This window comes from Lipotes vexillifer, unplaced genomic scaffold (assembly GCF_000442215.2).
Source record: "Lipotes vexillifer unplaced genomic scaffold, Lipotes_vexillifer_v1.1 scaffold1028, whole genome shotgun sequence".
Lineage (NCBI taxonomy): Eukaryota > Metazoa > Chordata > Mammalia > Artiodactyla > Lipotidae > Lipotes > Lipotes vexillifer.
The window spans coordinates 1,503,096-1,510,784 of NW_006779287.1; the positions used below are offsets into that span (position 1 = coordinate 1,503,096).

General features: G+C 35.9%; 1 pseudogene; it reads right to left on the reverse strand.

Annotated features, from left to right (window-relative positions):
* Positions 1-947: 947 nt before the first annotated feature.
* On the reverse strand, positions 948-1,928 carry LOC103080480 (mesoderm-specific transcript homolog protein-like; annotated as a pseudogene).
* Positions 1,929-7,689: the final 5,761 nt, after the last annotated feature.

Below are 7,689 nucleotides of genomic sequence, written 5' to 3' on the forward strand. Positions count from 1 at the left end.
AGGAACCCTCTCTGGGACAACCAACAGAAGTTAAGCAATCAGTATATATTCAGCCTGGTAACTTGGACTGTACAACGATCCCCTCCTCTCCACTCTGGCTCAGGAGGGACATGCTTCTAAGCACTGAGGTATGATGAGTCCGACTGTTATTAGCTGGAAAGACCAGTTCTAACAGCAAATAACAGTAAATCTCTGGCACAGAGACTACTGTCCTTAATGTTCTGTGATTTTAGGAAATGCTGTAAATAGCTTGGCTTTAGTTCAATTTACTCAGAAATGAAACATGTTTAATAAGGTTAAACTACTCTGCTAGAGTAAGTGTCTGCTGGTTTAGTGTCCTTATTAAATACATACATAATACGTGTAGGTAAATCATAGTCTTAAAGTATACTTAGAATACTGCATTATTGAAACCAAAGTCTAACAAAATGACTACAGTTAGAAGCAGCTAATGAAACTAAATCCAAAGTTATGACAAGGGAGACTCATTCTCACTTGAAGCTGTGTCACTTAGAGAATTAAAGCCATTCAAGGCGAGGTGAAGGTGGCACCTTTAGATAATTCCAATCAGGGCCAGAAATTAGCATTTCTAAATATTTCAGAAAAGTCCATAGAAGTGTTTCAAAGACTTTTATGCAAAAGAATGTCTGTCTATCTTTCTGCATCAGTGAGTAGTAGTGCCCATCAGAATTTCCTAATAACACAAAGACAAAGGCAAGTTCATATACTTGATCAGATGTCAAAGGAATGGGAGGTGGACTATTAGGTCACCCTTAGAGCTTCTGCTGGCTTTTTACTATATGCTGTTCACCAGTGTGAGTCAGGCGGACTTTTGTGAGAGAATAGTGTTTGGTGGCCAGGACCTCTTATGGGCATTTCTTGCTAAGTGGAATACACAACAGATAAGGGAATAGGGGAGGTAATACAGGGAAGCTACCCTTTCCAGCTCAGAAGGAGTTGATGAAGCCCATATATGCATTCAAGAAGCCCATGGGATCCTCTATCTGTGAACAGTGGCTAATGTGGTCATCCAGAATCGACACTGTGGACCACGGCAGCATTTTCCTGTACAGCTCCAAAAACTCTGGATAGGGATTCACTGGATCCAGTGGCCCATAGATAAAATGAATGGGAATAGATACAGAGGCAAGAGCTCCCACACAGTGTCTTCTAAACTTCTTCCTTTGATTGATGTACTGCAAGAGACTGTCGATAACCAAGTTCCCGTCATTGTTGTGTATCCCTGCCCACATGCCCCACAGTTCACTCTCAGAGGGTCAGGTGTACGGCCCAAAGACTGGGGTGAGACCTCGAGAGAATATGAAGAAGTTCATCAGTCACGTGAGGATGGGTGACAGGCTGCCTCCATCTTTGAGAAGCTTTTGGAGAAGGAGAGGACAGTGAGTCTCAGGAAATATACCTCCATTCGACAGACAGAGACTCTTGATGGTAAGCCGACCAGATCGATTCTGCTTGAACCTATAGAGAAGCTCCTGAGCAACGATATCCCCATAGTCGTGAGACAACAGGTTGATCCTACGGTTCGGGAGCCCCAGATGCCACAAAAGAGCCTCCACAATGCTGACCTGCTCGAATATGGAATAGTGATGTGGTCTTGGTTTGTCACTGAAGCCAAAGCCTAGGAAATCAAGGGCAATCACTTGATGAAACCTGAGGGTCAGACCTTCCCAAATCTTGTACTAGTCATAGCTGGACGTTGGAAAGCCGTGTAAAAGCACAACTATCTCTGGACTTCCAACCACACCCACAGAGTCTTGGTAGAAGATACGCAGCCCCTTGTAGGTAAAAAATTTGCCTGATGACTTCCATGAGTGAAGAGCAGGGGAGAGCTGGCGGTGCAGGATGTGCAGATAGGCTGCAAGCAGGGGCACAGCCAACAGCCCCACCTGGACCCACCACTCCCTCATCCTGATTCAGGTAAGACCTGGGCTGCAAGACTCCATGTTTGGGGCCAAACTGCTTTTAAGTCTCTTTTTTTCCAAGAAATGTTTTCACTTTATTGTCTAATTTACTAGCATAAAGTTGCTTACAATATCCCATTATATGAACATTTTGTAGTAATAGCCACTAATTCAATTCTGCTATTGCTAATTTTATTTTTTCTTCATTAATCTTCACATATGGTTTCTGTTTTATTAGTCTTTTAAAGAACCAACTTTTGGATCTGCTAATTTTCTCCATGTTTGTCAGCCATGGATTTCTGTTCTTTATTGCTTCCTTTTCTCTACTTGCTTTGGGTATAATTTGATGTTTTTTTAACCTTCTTAAGGTGGTAAGTTAAATGATTCACTTTATAACTTTCTTCTTTTCTGATATTGGCATTTAAAGTTATAAATGTCCCTTTGAGAACTGCTTAACCATATCTCATAAATTTTGATGTTTTACTTTCATTATTATTCAATTAAAATTTCCTTCTGATTTTTGCCACCTACTGTTTATTTAAAAATGTATTGCTTAATTTCCTAATATTTGAGAATTTTCTAGATATCATTTCTATTAATTTCTAATTAAATTCTTTGTGGTCAGAGAACATACTCCATAGGATTTCAGTCTTTTGAAGTCTATTGAGATTTATTGTCTATCTAGGTACATGTTTTACCTTGGTGAGTGTTCTACTGGCATTTGACAAAAATTTGTCTTTTTGCAGTCTTATGTTAATGTCAATTAGCTGATAATGGTTGATGTTTTTCCCATCTTCTGTATTTGTACTGTTTTTGTTCTATTAGTAAATATGAAAGATGTGTTTAACATTCCAACTATGATTGTAGACTTATCTGTTTCTCTCTTTAGTTCCATCAGTTTTGTTTCATACTTTTCAATGATTTCTCATTAGGTGCATATTTAAGCTTGCTTTGTATTCTGCTGGTTGACCTGTTATTACTATACAACATATCACTTTATTTCTTGTAATATCTGTTGTCTTGAATTATACCTTGTCTCATAGTAATATAGCCATAACAGTCTTTTTAATGTTTATTGCTGAATGGTATATATCTTCCATCTTTTTACTTTCAATCTCTGTGCCTTTTTTTAACGTATGCATCTTGTACAGAGCATATGGTTGGAATTTGCTTTCTAAAAGCATACAATGTCTGCCTTTTAATTTGAGTACTTAGTCCATTTACTTTTAATATAATTATTGGTATGGTTGGGTTAAAGTCTATTATTTTAACCCATGTATTCTTTGTATCATTTGTTTTTTGTTCCTCTGTTCCTTTTTTTGATGTCTACTTTTGGTTTAATTGAATATTTCTAGTGTTTCATTTATTTTCTCTCATGCTTTTTAGCTGTACCTTTTTATATTATTATTTTAGTGTTTTCTCTACTAAATAATATCTCACTAGAGTCTATTTAGAATATTTTATCATTGCACAATTTGCACATCACACATCACAGATGTAAAAATCTTACAGCAGTATACTCACAGCCACGTTCTTTTGTTCTAATTTGTCAAATATTTTCATTTTACATTGGTTATAAAGCACCTTACAATTATATTATTTTTGCTTTAATTTTCACTTGTTTTTAAAGAGAAATTCATAGACTAAAAAGAATTTATTTGCTCATATATTTAGGATGTCTTTGGCTCCAGTATTTTCTGATAAGAAGTCAGTTTTATGCATATTCGTGGTCCTCTACATGCACTGTGTTGATTTTCTTTGCCTGCTTTCATTTCTTTGCCTGCCTTCTTTATGTCTGATTTATTTTACTATTTTACTATTTTACTATCATGTGTCTAGGCAGAGTTTTCTTTGAATTTATTCTGGTTTAATGAGCTTCTTAGATCTGTAAATTTACCTTTTTAATTTTTTCATCAAATTGAGACAACTTCAACCATTATATCTTCATATATTTATTTCATGCCTTTTTATCTCTCTTGCCTCTTTTGGGGACCCTATTTGCAGATGTTCGACTGCTTGATATTTCCTTACAGGTCACTGAAGAACTGACCATTTTTCTTCTTTTTCTATGTATTATTCAGATTGTATGATTTCAATGAAAGCATTTTGAAGTTTTCTGCCCCTTTCTGCCATCTCCAATCTGACATCAAGCTTATCAAAGTGAAAATTTTCATTTTAGATATTCTAATTTTTTATTCTAGATTTCAATTTGGTTCTTTTTTGTACTTTCCTTGCTTATCTGAGATTTCCTATCTCTTTACTCATTAAGGCCATATTTTCCTTTAAGTTTTTAACATCTTTATAGTAACTAAAGTCACTATCTTTTAATTTTAATATTTGGATCATCCTGGAGTCTTTTGCTATTCACTGCTTTATTTCTTTATGATGGGTCATATTTTTCTGCTTTTCAACATGCTTACTAATTTTTGTATTGTTTTTGAAAGTTTGCAGGTGATATAAATAGTATAGATTATGTAGTCATTTTTTAAATAGTGTTGAGTTTTGTTCTGGCAGTTTGACAATTTACCAGGGGGCTCCTAGATCCTATCAAGGCTTGGCTTAGGCTTTGTTATGGTATGGTCCTTATTACTCTTAAGATATTAATTTTCTAGTGTTTTAGCTGAATGCCCAGGGTGCTGATGAGCTCTTTCAACTCTGGCTGGGTTAGAACTTAAGACTTCCACACTGTGTAACCTCCATTATCTTTGTTTCACTCCCAATCCTTGTAAGCACCACTCTCTGCCAGACCTCTGAGTCCTACTCTCTAAAATCTAAAGTGAAGCCCTTGATCCAAGGGCCTTACAGAGATTATTGAGACCACTCTTTTCCCAAGCAACCTTCTAACACTTTGCCCTGAAAATTCCAGCTGCTTTCTGTAGCTCTAAATTCTGGAATTTACCTCCTCATCCAAGTGGGACTGCCCTGTTTCTGTTGGTCTTCAATTCCTTATTCTGGTTTAGGGAATTTGTCCCTAGACAAAAGCCTAGGTGATCAAGCAACTCACCTCTTGTGTTACCCTTCTTTCAGAAGGAATTCCTGTGCTGCCTACTGTCAAATGCCAAAAAACAGTCACTTCATGTATTTTGTTCAGTTTTATAGTTACTTAACATGTTCGGACAAGTCTGGAACAAGTTAATCTTTCATATTTGGAAGTAAAAGTCCCACACTGTTATCTCTTAAAGAGGAGAATAACTTCTGGAAGGTGGTAATTCTAATCTTGTACAAGGGGATGCACTGATATTATATTTATTGCTGGTAAGCATTGCAGTATCTGAGACAACAAAGCAATGACACCTCACTGTCCTCAAATAAAGGTACAGGTAGAGGAAGAAAAATCTCTAGTTTGGTACTATGACATATATTCTCAAAAGTGGTCCCTGACTTTGATATCTATTGTCTCAGTTTTTTGGTTAGAGCATCTAAATACAAAATGCAGATAATGAGGAGGTAAATCCAGAATGCCTATTTGGTAGGTTAGTAAATACCTGTAATTAATTTTTCCTTCATATTAAAAAATTTAAAGGCAAAACTTGAAATGGTATAATTCAACATTATATATTTCAACATATAATAGGAGATATAAAATGTCTAAAGTCGTGTGATATTAACTCTTGCCCATTTTGATTTTAAAGCTTATCACCTTTTACATTATGAATAATAGTTGAAAGGATGTGGTTAAGCTAATAATATGAGAATTTAAATTTGGGCTTTCTTTCTTTTATTAGTTTCTAGTTTTTAAATTTATTTTTACCTAACTGGAGATTTTCCACATGCAATATATTTCGTAGTAGTTTTTATACAGTCAACAGAGTGAAAAAGATATGTGTTAAACATAGAATTTTACATGGCAAAGTATTTGGCATGGATCAGATTACAGTGGCCATTTTTGAACATAAGAAAACCCATGTTTCCTCATTTGATTTTAAGTGAAGACTGAAGCACCTGGGTCCCATCCTTTTTCATTCACCCTACAGACCCAAGAACACTTTTTTAGCTGTCACTCTTAGCATTTTGTTGGTTTTTTGTTTGTTTTTTAATTTATTTTTTAACTTACTCCATTCCTTCAAAATGTTTCTACACATTTTCTTCTTATTAATTGTACTATGTGTATATTGGAGACTGAGAATTCGCTTATCTTCTTGCCTAGTATTAAACAACAAAAAAGTTTTGCCTTTAAGATTAAATTTTCTTAACTGACATCCCACTTGAAAAAGAATTCCCTCTCTATTTATGTGTCCTGTGAAATTATCTGCTAATCCAATTCCTCCCCCATCTTGAGACCATGTTTCCAAAAATCCCTACTGTTGGAGATCTAGTAGAAGTGCTCTGTGCTTTGTGTGATAGTAAAACTTTGAGACTTGTGTAGTCTGAGGAATTCATAAATACTCATAGTAACAGTTTTTACTTTCACCAAAGTAAAGCAATGAAAATGTCCTGTTTCACTGTATTTCACTTAGTAATAAAATGTCCTGTTTCACTGTATTTTACTTAGTAATAAAGTGTCATGTACTACTAATATATATAAATCACTTGTTTGCTAAAAACAATGGATGTCCCTCCTTCTCATCCTTAACCCAATCATCTGTGATTGTGTACACACTTATTCCAGTTAATGTGTGCACTAAGGAGTGTTTCTTTCTGTTTGATACTCCATACAAATGGCTGACTTCTTTACAACTTTATAACTCAGGCTGGTTGACTCCCTCTGTTCAAGTCCTCTGTGGTCCCAGTGACCCAGAGTGACTCTTTATTGTCACATGAAAAAGCATTTTCATGTATTAACATGATCTTCCACTCATTTTCACATCCTATTTTCTGCTCCACCCTGAGTTCCTTCTCTTTTAAATTCTCTCCAGAAAAAAAAATACTTATGATTCACACATACATGATTTTCATGTAAGGATAATATGAGCTTCAGAAGGATTTGATATACTTATTTGTTCCCTTTGTTTAAAGAGCTTAGAAAAACATTATGTTTTGGAATAACTCTTCAAATTTATTATTACATTGAGCATATGATAGATGATCAATGAGTTCTTGTTTTATGAGTAAGTTAAAGTTTTAGCAACCCATTCACACTGTCCATGCACTTCTTTTTTTTTTTTTTTCTTGCGTTATGCGGGCCTCTCACTGTTGTGGCCTCTCCCATTTGCGGAGCACAGGCTCCGGACGCGCAGGCTCAGCGGCCATGGCTCACGGGCCCAGCCGCTCCGCGGCATGTGGGATCTTCCCGAAACGGGGCACGAACCCGCGTCTCCTGCATCGGCAGGCGGACTCTCAAGCACTGCGCCACCAGGGAAGCCCTGTCCATGCACTTCTAATTCAACATTTGATTTCCTTCCAGTTGTGTTTTAGTAACTGCAATTATGTTCCCTAGTTCATATGCAAATCATGGCTTTTCTGGAGACTTTTCATGTATAGAATTTGTTCTTGCAATTTAGAAAACTTTAGATATTAAAAATTGATTAAAAAAATGCAAGCAGCCAAGTAAAGTGGCAAAATGTAAATTAAACATTGCAATGGAGACTTCTACAAATTAATTTTTCAGAATTTACGGTTATTAATCTTGTGAAACAGAAGTTGTTTAATGATATATTGTTAGACCTGGAGGACTCCCAGAATTTAGAAGCAAGTTAAATAATTTCCCTACCTTAAACTAGTCCTAACAAAAGACTAAGAAAAAAATTTTAGATCAGCTATTTGTACAGTCCTTATAGAAAATGTACCATCTGGTTAGAAAACATGGGCTGAACTTACTAGGAAGTCT